The sequence below is a fragment of the Xenopus tropicalis genome, chromosome 4, assembly GCF_000004195.4.
Source record: "Xenopus tropicalis strain Nigerian chromosome 4, UCB_Xtro_10.0, whole genome shotgun sequence".
Lineage (NCBI taxonomy): Eukaryota > Metazoa > Chordata > Amphibia > Anura > Pipidae > Xenopus > Xenopus tropicalis.
Window position 1 is genome coordinate 51,527,794 of NC_030680.2, and position 12,231 is coordinate 51,540,024.

The following is a 12,231-nucleotide window of genomic DNA, read 5'->3' on the forward strand; positions in this document are numbered from 1 at the left end:
GCAAACAAGGTTTTGAGCTGAAATAAAAGGGGTATAGATTCACGGGAGGAGGGGATTATTCTTCCCCTTTACAGAGCTCTGGTAAGGCCCCATCTAGAATATCCTGTTCAGTTTTGGTCTCCAGTGCTCAAACGGGACATTAGTGAATTAGAGAGGGTCCAGAGAAGGGCAACTAAGCTGATAAAGTATATGGAAAGTCTCAGTTATGAACAAAGACTGGCCAAGTTGGGTCTGTTTACACTGGAGAAGAGGCGCTTAAGAGGTGACATGATAACTATGCATAAATATATAAGGGGATCATATAATAACCTTTCTAATGTTTTATTTACCAGCAGATCCTTCCAATGGACACAAGGGCACCCACTCCGTTTAGAAGAAGAGAGGTTCCGTTTAAATATTTGGAAAGGATTTTTTACTGTGAGAGCTGTAAAGTTTTGGAATTCTCTTCCCGAATCTGTCAAACTGGCTGATACATTAGATATAAGAAGGGGTTGGATGGCTTTTTAGCAAGTGAGGGAATACAGGGCTATGGGAGAAAGCTCTGATTTGCCACTCTGCGGCAAATTAGAGAGGCTTCAGATGGGGTTTTTGCCTGGATCAACCAGAAGTTAGGAAGGTTATATATAGGCATTATGGTTGAACGTGATGGACATACGTCTTTTTTCAACCTAACTTACTATGTTACTATGTAAATGGGCGGGCCAATGACATCAAATGGGTGGAGTAATAGTGTGGTGACAGACTGAGGGAGGGATAAGAAGCGCATCTGGGAAAAGATAAGGTAAGTTATTGTCACATTGGGGCAGATCAGAGGTGGGCTAGGGGCCAAGCTTAAAGGAGAAGGAAAGGCATTTTGGCATTTTACTGCCAGGAGATTAGTCACATTACTGCAAGCCAGAATGCTATATTTATTCTGCAGAAAGCTTTACCATATCAGAGTAAACAGCCCTAGAAGCTCACACCATACAAGATAGCAGCTGCCATGTTAACTCAGATTCAGTAGCTTCAGTGCTGCCGCTCTAGTTCCTGGTAGTTTGGATCACACATTCTGATGGGAGGGGAAATTAATTCTTATGGGAGGGGGGAGCAGGAGAAGAGAGAGAGAGTAGAGAACTGCTCAGACACCTGCATGAAGGATTTTTCTGAGAGAGAACGTCTAATACCAAAGAAAATGTTTACACAAAAGAAGACTTTTTTACCTTTCCTTCTCCTTTAAGAGTATTACAAATTTACTGGCAGCTGCATTGCGGGTATTAAATATGTAATACCGGCCCTGGCCTCGGCAGGTGTTTTACCGGAAAGGCATAAAATACCGACCAGGTGGGAACCTTTTGCAGCACTAATCTTGAGTAAGGTTTTCTTTCTTCATTGTTAATGATCTGGCAGTAAAATGTATAGCATAGTGACCACGGTGAGGACAGGTACCTCAGACCCCAATTATACATAATTAGCAGTAACTGGGTACCTAAGTACCTAAATGGCTTGTCCAAATGAGGACTGGGTAACTGATGACTTAGGTTAGTTGACATCTCTCCAATGTCTTTAACTGAAACTCAATATATTTTTTAGATTAGCTGATATCTTTCGAATGTCTTTAACTGAAACTCACTATATCTCTGACTGCAGACCAAGGTAAAAGTGTACCAAATTTCCAATCCCACACCGGTTATGCATCATTGCATCACACTTTGGGTACTAGGGTACTAGATAAACTATCATGCTTGGGAAACAAACAAAATGGTAGATTTCAGTCACCAGGAATATAATGTGATATAAAACTTTCCCAGTGGTCACAAGTCCTCAACTCAAAGCACGTACATCACAATACTAGCAGCACCATTGCCAGATCGTAATTGTTGTGGAATAATAAACTATGTCTCTGTGTGGGTGTGGCAAAATGTCTTATTCAAAGCATTTGAATAATCCGTTGCCTTCCGATAAGGCTGCAGCCATTATGCAAAAGTGAAACTGTCAGAAACTGAGAACTTAAATAGAATTGTATGAGTATCAAACTCCACCTTCGTCCGATAACCCTGCTGTAAAAAATATGCTACATTATTAAAGGGAAAATGCTGCCAGAAATAATATAGAGAAAAATGTATGACTTACAAAAAGGTTTGTGATCAGTTAGGGGTACATCACAGAAGTAGTATACAGCAGGGGTTCTCAGTGTTCCAGTCCTTATGTGCTTATCATAATTAACAAATAGGGTCACAGCAGCTTGAAAATATTACTGTTAGATACACTTTTATAGTTCTTCCACAAAAAAATGTTTAACCAAAGCAATTAGAATGCAACGTTTTATTATAGAAACACAAATCAAAATAATTAAAAGTGCTAAAGTGTAAAACCTTATGTAAGGAGACATTTATAGGAACAAGGAGTTGACTCAGACCTCACCAAACTAGCAAACAATGCTGACAGTTCGAGAAACACTAATTTGGGACTGATTTACCCCCACTGTAAAATTTAACAATACAACAATCAACTACGATTACAGTATATAAGGGTAGAAAAATGTAAGTAGAAATATAGGGAATAACATAGTAACATAGTAGATTAGGTTGAAATAACACACAGGTCCATCAAGTTAAACCTTTTATACCTTTATACAACCTGCCTTAAAGTGATATTGACACTGAAAAACTACTCTTCACAATATGAATGTACATTAAAAGTTACCTCTAGGTCATGTTGATAGGGCTGCTTTTGGAATTAATTATTACTTTAAGTTCCTAAACCTGACTGTTTTGCCAACATGAATGTCCCTTCTCAGCCTGGCAGTTACAGCTTCTAATGCTAAAGGACTCCTGCTGCACAAATATGGTAGCCCCCTCATAGAGGAATATGAATAGTGAATATTTAAGCATCAGCTAAATACTTTTAAGGCAAAATTATAAATAGCATGTAAGGACAATATTATGATAGATGCCACAAACGTTTAATTTCTGGTGTCAGTATCTCTTTAATGCTAGTTGATGCACCGGAGACCAAAATTGAACTGCATATTCTAGATGGGGCCTTACCAGCGCTCTGTAAAGGGGAAGAATAACTCCCTCCTCTTGCAAATCTATGCCCCTTTTAATACATCTCAAAACCTTGTTTGCCCTTGCAGCTGCTGCCTGGCATTCCTTGCTACAGCCAAGTTTATTATCTACAAGGACTCCTAGGTCTTCTCCATTATGGATTTGCCTAGTGCAGTCCCATTAAGGGTATAACAGAACTGGTGCTGCTATATAAGAGATCGCAGATCTCAGTGGGTTCTTCTGTAATATTATTAATTTTATTTTTCAAGTTGTACCAATTCTCTTATTAAGGCATTTTATGGATGGAGATGCTCATTATTTATCTCCAAGCAAATATATATACATAACATGTGACGTTCACTTAATAAACAAGACCAACATAAAATGATGGGCGTTGGACAGTTTCTCTCACTAATCTTATAGTAGAGGTAAGCTTTCAGCCTGTTGTTGTATTTTAATGTTATTGAGAATGGCTAGAAGTAAACAGTTTTTAATCATTGCCTGAATTAGGCAGAATATTTCAAGAAATTTGAATATACGCACTTGGATGAATTATTCATTGCTACATACAGTCAATGGATGTTTCCTGAGCAGCACAGCCAAAACATTTATCCTGGAAGCTGTGTAATCTGGAATATAAGAGCTTTATGCTAAATATAAATAACAAAATATAGTATAAAAGTTACAGACCTGTCCTACCATTTGTACTTACGTGCATGCTCTATTGCATTACTGTATAAAAATGCATAATCTTTCCCCTCTCCATTTGTGAACATTTAAAAAAATAAAATAAAATAACAGCAATTAACAAAAGTGAATGACAAGACAAAGCAAATTACTCACATTTAGAACATGAGGTTGAAGAGTGCTCTTACATGCATCGCTTTATCTCCTTATTCATGATAAATAAAACAGAAAGTAACTATATTAAGGAAATCCCCGGACGGGTGGGGGTGTAACTTTCTGCATACAGAGTGAAGACTTCAAATAAAATAACGTACAAAGCAACTTTGGCCCTAAAAATGTTATAGAAATGTGTTTTCTGTAGACCTGATGTTTTTCAGGATATAATCCAAACTCGTGCTCATTCTAACCAAGGCTACAGAGAAATATTTTCACTTTCCTTTTGTTGCTTCAAACTTTAAGTGACAGTAATGAGTAACACAAGTTGCTGTTGTAAACAGGCTAAAAGTATATGGGCTAATGAAAAGACCTGTTTGCATACATATACTTTCTCTGACTAGCAATTCTGATTTTTCTCAATGTACTCATCTTTTAATGATGAGCAAATTTAAAAAAACATAGAAGCTGAAATGAATATTTCGTTCATCCGTTGCAATCAGACTGATCCACATAGTGAAATCCTTACATACTGTCAGTGAAATGACGGAAGGTGGAGTATGGTGTGGGTGGCACAAACATTAGACCAAGGATGGGGTAGAAAGATCACTGTATCTTACACTTGCTCATTGCTGTCATATTTGTAAAAACCAACCAACTCGAATTCCTTGTATGAATGTATGAATCATTTACACTGTGTGGTGAAAGCATTAAGGGAACTTGGGTTAGAAAGCAACAACCAAGTATAAATGAATTCTATGAAAAAGCTATACATAACTCAGGAAGCAAAAACTAAATTTATCTTTAAAAGGAACTGTTCAGTGTAAAAATACAATTGGGTAAATAGATAGGCTGTGCAATTTTAAAAAAAAATTGCACAGCCAAAAAAGGATAAATGTCTAACGTGATTGCCAGAACACTACTTCTTTAACCTGTCACCAGTCAGTAACCAATCAGAGACATGAGTTGGGGCCATAAGGACATAACTGTTCAGTGATGGTTATTACAGCCATTCTCCTATCCAGATTACAATTTTGGCGAACTATATTATAAATATTTTTTATTTTGCACAGCCTATTCACCCAGTTTCATTTTTACAATGAACTGTTCCAAACTACATACGTAAAATGAAATTTAAATTAGTTTCACATCCTTTACATTTAAGGTTTATTTAAGTTATTTAGCTTCTTATTTAGCAGCTTTCTAGCTTGCAATTTCAGCAGTCTGGTTGCCAGGGCCCAAATTACCCTAGCAACAATGCACTGATTTAAATGAAAGACTGGAATACAAATAGTCGAGTGCCTGAAAAAAGAGGCGGATAGCCAGTGGCAAGGCAATCCAGGAGAACAATTCCAGTGCAAGTATTAGGAATAACAGTCCAGTTTACCCAACAAAGAGCATACATTACTTATTTTACATAATTACACAATGATGTAATGATCCCTTCTTCCTTCTTTTTTTCTTCTCTTAAATCCCTGGGCATTATGCATGCATGGTCCTGCCGCTCTAAACTGTGCATGCAGAAATCAAGTTGTCTCAATCCGTCTGCCACCATGAGTCTGTAGTAATATAGCGTCTTTTTTCCCTACCTATGCTTTATTTTTTACTGCACTACCTATGCTTTTTTTTTACTTTAAATATGGCAGGGGCTAGACCTCACAATCTTCCATGGTCTGCTAATCACTTATATAAATGGTTTGAAAAAAACTGTGCATTTTAGGACGATTTCAGGGAGTTTTAGATATTATTATATGTCTAAGAATTTACTTCTGCTAAACTGTTGACATAAAAGTTGAGTGTGTTTTAAAGGGACATATACTGAAAAGGTATTGAAAAAACACAAATGCCCTGCTACTGTGTGATATTACTTAGACAGGCCATTATAGAAGGCACTCAAGTACTGGAGGACAAATTTCCTGTGATCCGGCCAAAAATGCAATGTTCTCATTGTGCTTTTTATGCCAACAAAGAAAATTCCACATGTAGCATTAGCTTAAAGGTCCCAAATTTTTTCCATTTTTGGAATCTAATATATATATATATATATATATACAGAAAAGAACAGAGCACACCCTAATAGTAATCAAATGCCCCGGGTGCTTGCAAAAACCATGTATATAGCAAGACAATGAGCCGCACACACAGGGACTTAATTAGAAAACAAAGAAATTTTTTATGAAAACGATCCAACGTTTCGAGCACCAACTGTGCTCTTCCTCAGGGACAAACCAAAAGACAGTGCAAACCTCACCCCCCATAAATGCCTACATTTCTTTGTTTTCTAATTAAGTCCCTGTGTGTGCGGCTCATTGTCTTGCTATATATATATATATATATATATATATATATGTGAGCACTTACATAATAAGGGCTTGTTACAATTAATTTTTTGTAAAAATATACTTACTACTTTGGACATATGTTGGTATAATTTATGAGGATATTGCAAAGAGTCCGGCCTGCTCACCCGTGATTAAATCTGGAACCGCGCATCCGCATTGCTCATTATTGTTCTTACAATCTAAAGTCACCCAAACAAGTATTTCTGTAGCCAAGCTCTCCCCCCCCCCACCCCCGCTGGTAACCTAAATTAATATCTTGAATATATCGGAAAAAAAAGTTCATAGTGCTGCTTTGACCTGTTTTTATACACATTTTAATATAAAGCTATATTGTTAGCAATGAACTTTAGAATTAGACACAAAACACACAGCAGAGGAAGTGCTGCACATGTAGATAAACCACAAAATGATTTTAAGGTTTACACTGGCAGTATAGTGAATGATATCATCTATATAACAGAAACATCCAATGGTACAGCATAAATCTCAGTTAAAAGAATACTGTCATGGGAAAACACGTCAGTTAATAGAGCTTCTCCAGCAGAATCCTGCATTAACATCCATTTTTTTTAAAAGTGCAAACAGATTTTTTTAATTTAATTTTGAACTTTCACATAGGGTTTAGCCATATTCCTTATTTACCAGGGTGCCACAACCGTGTGACTTGTGCCCTGAAAAAATCTCAGTCACTCTTTACTGCTTCGCTGCAAGTTGGAGTGATATCACCCCCCTCCCTTTCGGGGGTAACAATTATAACATTTGTTTTATTATTTTTATAAACCTTTGCTGGAGCTGTGTGGCAACTACCCATCCAGGTAAAAATCGGTAAAACTACCCTAACCCTTTGAAACTCATGAGCATTGTGACCAAACCCTTTTGTGGCTATTTTAGAATGACATAGCAGTTTTATGTTATTATTGAAGTACTTTATAAATTATTTATGCATTACATTTATATACTTTCATGAAATACTGTTCTTTTCATATATTGTTGAACACACTGTTATATTACTGTTTTTGCACTATAAAAACTTCAATTAAAATGATCATTAATAAAATAAAACAAATATCTCACTGGTTGCTATGGCTTACTTAATGTGGGTAAAACTTGACATTTTTTTACACACTTATGAAAGCCTTTCTTGGCACACTCACTTATTTTGGGCTGTATACCTGCTTAAACAGGAAATTTGGTTCCCTTTGCAGATAAATGGTACTGGGAACTGGGATTTTAGCGCAGTGCCTCCACCTAGTGGACACTGAGGAGCACACCTCAAGGGGATTTCCACTAGGAAAATAATCACACACAGTTTGCAGCAAATACCAACTTTATATAACTGGGTGTAAAGGTAATATAGTTATACCATGCAAACAGTATTAAACCCTGCTTTGGAAACCTGGATGGTTTGAGCCACTACTGGCTCAGTCTCTCTAAAGACACAGTCCCACACTCCACTTCTGGAGGAAATACCCTTTCTCAGTTCATTCCTGGCAAAGTCCCTTCCCCAGAGCTCTTTCAGTTTCCCCAGGTAGTGCTACCTGCCCCAAAGTACCTCTCCCTTTGGAATAGGCAGTTGCTCCCACGTAGCAGGCCAGGAAAAATACCTGTCCTCACACAGTGGACACACATTGGTGACTTTCAATACCTTTCCTCAGATGGATCACTCACTGGGGATCCTCAGGGTTAAAGCATCTGACCACAGTGTAGCAGATCTCTCTTTACAGCTGGCACAGTCTTTACAGTCACTGCTTACTGGATAGTCTCAGTCTCAACTCTGGCAAAAACAACAGGGTCTCCCTTTATAAAGTGCTGGGCTTGCCCCTGATTTTTTGCTCCAAACCTAGGCACACCTTTCTCTCCCAACAGTGCACTGGGGCATCCAGCCAATCAGGTTTCTCCCCAGTCTGTAGCGGGCAGGATGCTTTCACAGACTGAGAAACAGGGGAAACAGTTCTCTGATCCCCTACACTTAAATCTAAAAATCTTTTCTAGCATTATTTTACAAACGTTTACACAAACATACTTTTTAGTGACTTTGTAAATCAATCGTTTGACAGAATTCTGTGTAGTTCTCTGAACATAAGTGGTACACAGTATGTTGCGTTCCATCTGCATTTTGCACTTACATAAGCCTTTGTGGGTACAGGCACATAAGGAAGTATGGAATGCATTTGTTTCTGTGAACCCCCTACGCACGGTGGAACGTAGGAGAACACACCGAAGGTAGGAAGAAACGCTTATGAGAATAAGCCCCTAACCTGGCAAACATGTTGCTTTGATAAAATCATTAAATTTGGATTCTGGCGAAAAGTCCAACATATCTAATAATCTATTAACCAATCCAATTCAACCTTCAAAAACAAGTCATTTCCCACAAACATACATGTAGGTTGCTAAGTATATTTTCAACATTCTGTGGTCATTCAGATATTCAGGACAATATAATATTTCTAAATATGCCTGAATTTATTTGTAATTTTAATTGTAAAATTGGTTTAAATACATACAAAAACTTTTTTTTAATGCGTAAATAAAATATAATTATATTTTCACATGCATGAAAAATCCAATACACTGAGTACAGCCATACTTATTTTATGGAGATTGCTTCCATAAAATAAAGATCTACAGCAGAACAAAAGAACCAAAACCAAGCAGCCTCAGACAGCAAGTAAAATTAAAAATTATGCCAACAAACATCTCAGTTTATTACAATATGGAGCATCATAGGCCAAACTGCAGTCACAAAAATGGGTGCAAAGTTGGTATGTGACCTGTTATCCAGAATGCTTGGGACCTGAGTTTTTCCGGATAAGGGATCTTTCTATAATTTGAATCACTGTACCTTAAAGCTACTAAAAAATAATTTAAACATTAAAAAAACCCAATGGGCTAGTTCTGTATCCTATAAGGAATAATTATATCTTGGGATCAAGTTGGCATCAAGTACAAGGTACTGTTTTATTATTACAGAGAAAAAGGAAATCATTTTTAAAAAGTAGAATTATTTGCTTAAATTGAGTCTATGGGAGCAATAAAATAATTTGGACTTACTTACTGGATAATGAGTTTCTGGATAAGGGATCCCATACCTGTACTTTTCTTGCCATGCCACGTTCTATCCAGACCATACCCTATTCCAGCCAAAACACAAACCTACAGAAGGAAATTCTCTCACTAGATTTGGTAAAAAACATGCGGTTCATCTGCTTTTTGAAATAACTCTCATCTACCACATGGCTTAAATCATTATAAATATATGTGATCTGTTTTCTGGAAACCCTTTATCCAAGAAGCTCCATATTAAAGGAAGGCTATCTCCTATAGGCTATCACTCTATTTAAATCACACACACAAAACACATTTTCTCTTTCTCTATTATAAAAAAACAGTACCTTGTACTAAGATATTATTAAACCTTATTAGAGGAAAAGCAATCCTATTGGGTTTAATTAATGTTTAAATACATTTTTAGCAGACCTAAAGGAGACCTAACCCCCCCCCACCAGGTACAAAAGCCCCTTTAACTACCCTGCATCAACCCCCACACCTCTCCCTTCTCGCATAGCCTATAACTTCTTATATATTCCTATTCTATTTAATTGGTCTTCATATTATATTTTTTATTTGGCTTCTTAACCTGCTCCTGCCTCTTTCCTTTTTTCAAATGGGGGTCCCCGGCAGGCAAAAAACAATTGCTCCGTTCTAATGCTTTCTAGTTCTAGATACTTTTTATTACTTATCTCAGGCCCTTGCCTATTCGTGTTCCAGTCTCTCCTGTCACCATAAAGCTGTTAAATAAAATGTTTAATAAAAAACAAAAAATGAAGACTAACTGGAAAATTGTCTCAGGATATCACTGCCTACATCATACGATATTAAATGAGAAACATCCCTTTAAAAGAAACAATTTTAAATTGGGAAGCAAATAAATAGTATTAGTATGTCAGAAATATTTCTTATTCTTATTATTATATTAGCATTACAGGCACTTTAAGGTTTCCACGATAGCAAAATAATGGTAATAGAGATCTAGTTGTTGCTAAATCAGCTAGCCTACTGCCTATGCCAGCAATACAGATTATACAAATAATTTATATGGCATCCTTACCACATGCACTTGCACATCCCTAGAGAGCAGCACAACTAACCGTGGCACGGCTTCCACATGACATCCCAGATGTAAGCAAGATCTCTCTCCCCACAGCTAAACACAGGGGCCAGAATCGCTTGCTTCATGCAAGAAAGAGTTAAAGTCTGGCTCTTACCTTCTCCTCAGATCCATCACAGTGTTTGCAGGAAAACGAAAGTGAAAGAAATTCTGCGTTAGGAGAAACCATGTGAGCTGGCAGGCAACCAAAACATTAAATAATGAGCGCTGCCGATCCTGCTTATATTCTGACGGCCAGGTACTGAGCTGAGATCCAAGGCACAAGTTACAGTCTGCCATTAATAGCTTCCTAATTGTGCAGTTTTCCCCTATGGTAGTGGTTAATGTGACGGGCTCAGGAGGGTGCCTCTAAAAGTCATATTCAGGTTTCTCCTGTATCGTCCCCGGGGCTGGTTTTTAAAACTGACCAATGCCACAGAAGTATTATGATGCTCTCATAGCTAGAAATCAATTGTCTGCGTCTTCCCTGGGTAACTTTTTACTGCAATATTGCAATAAGAGAGCACAAATGAGCATTGCTATGAGCCAAGGTGGCAATTTACAGTGGATTTTTTTTTTTTAAATCCAGAAATTTTAGTTCAGAGAGCACAGTTGTACCCTGTTCACTACTAGCCCTGGGCCCCCAAATACAAGAATGGTATTACATACCTCACAACATTTCAAAAATGAAAAGAGGGACAAAAATATTTGGCCAGCAGTGCTGCAAAAATTTTTGACCACGCCCACTTTTGCGCTCACGCCCCAATTACCACACCACTTTTTTTTCTTTTTTTTTTTCAAAAAATACTCCTTTTATAAAGTTGAAATGATGGGATCAGACGCAAAATGTGCTACACCCTCATACTATACTACGTAAGGTAAACAATATAGCAACTCCTACATATAAAAAACAAAGAGAGAAGGCAGTCAGTTATAAGTGAGTTATAACTACTGTAATAAAATGGCTGGGTTAGTTGTAGATGGACATACACAGTGCCCCTATAGAAAGTACCCCACATAGAAAGTGCCCACAATTGCTCCATAGATAGTACCCCCATACATAGTGCCCCCAATTGCCCCACAGACAGTACCCCCCATACACAGTGCCCCCATAGATAGTACCCCCAATTGCCCCCATAGACAGTACCCCCATACGCAGAGCCCCCATAGACGCGCCTTCTTCTTTAGCATCTACTGCTTCTTGCGCAGTGGCGACAGGCCCTTTTATAAGGTTGCGCCCCGTGCGTACGTACGTGTGACGTCAATACGCACGGGGCGCAACCTTATAAAAGGGCCTGTCGCCGCCGCATAAGGAGCCGGAGCTGCACAAGCAGCAGGAGCGCCCGGCTTCAGCCAGCTGTCACGGATAGTTCAATGAATGTCCCGTATTTCCGTAATCTATAACAGAAATGCGGGACATTCAATGAACTATCCAGGGCAGCGGGATGCGCTATTAAAACCGTGACAGTCCCGTGGAAAGCGGGACAGTTGGGGGGTATGGTATTAGTAGGTGGCATCAGGGCTTAAGTCTAAAGGTGGCCACACATGGACAGATTTAAGCTACTGTTTCAAGTCCTTCAGACCGATTCGGCAGTTTATATGCCTGTGTATGGGGACCCCGTCAGTTCTCCCTGATCAACATTTGGCCAAAAATTGGCCAGGTGTTGATAAAACAAGTTTGCTTTTCCAATAGGATTGGTGACAGCATTGGCTTATTGATGCAGTCCTCTCTCTGTTGTCTCCTATACCTGTTGTTGCAATTTGATGGAAATAGATCTTGGGAGAAAAATCTCCTCAGCAGATGATGCTTCTGTCTTGCAGTGCTGGGGTACTTAATTCATTTCCAGCCAAGGCACTAACTGCAAGTAGTTTG

At 38.2% G+C, this 12,231-nt stretch overlaps 1 protein-coding gene across 7 annotated transcripts in view; it reads right to left on the reverse strand.

Annotated features, from left to right (window-relative positions):
- nlrc5 (NLR family CARD domain containing 5) overlaps positions 1–10,746 on the reverse strand; it is a 99,664-nt gene extending 88,918 nt beyond the window's left edge. For 5 of the 7 annotated variants that reach the window (XM_018093489.2, XM_031900765.1, XM_031900766.1 and 2 more), the window contains exon 1: positions 10,320–10,458. The gene's annotated coding sequence lies outside the window, so the exon portion shown is untranslated. The other 2 variants (XM_031900763.1, XM_031900764.1) reach the window with 2 other exon arrangements.
- Between the last annotated feature and the right edge of the window lie 1,485 nt (positions 10,747–12,231).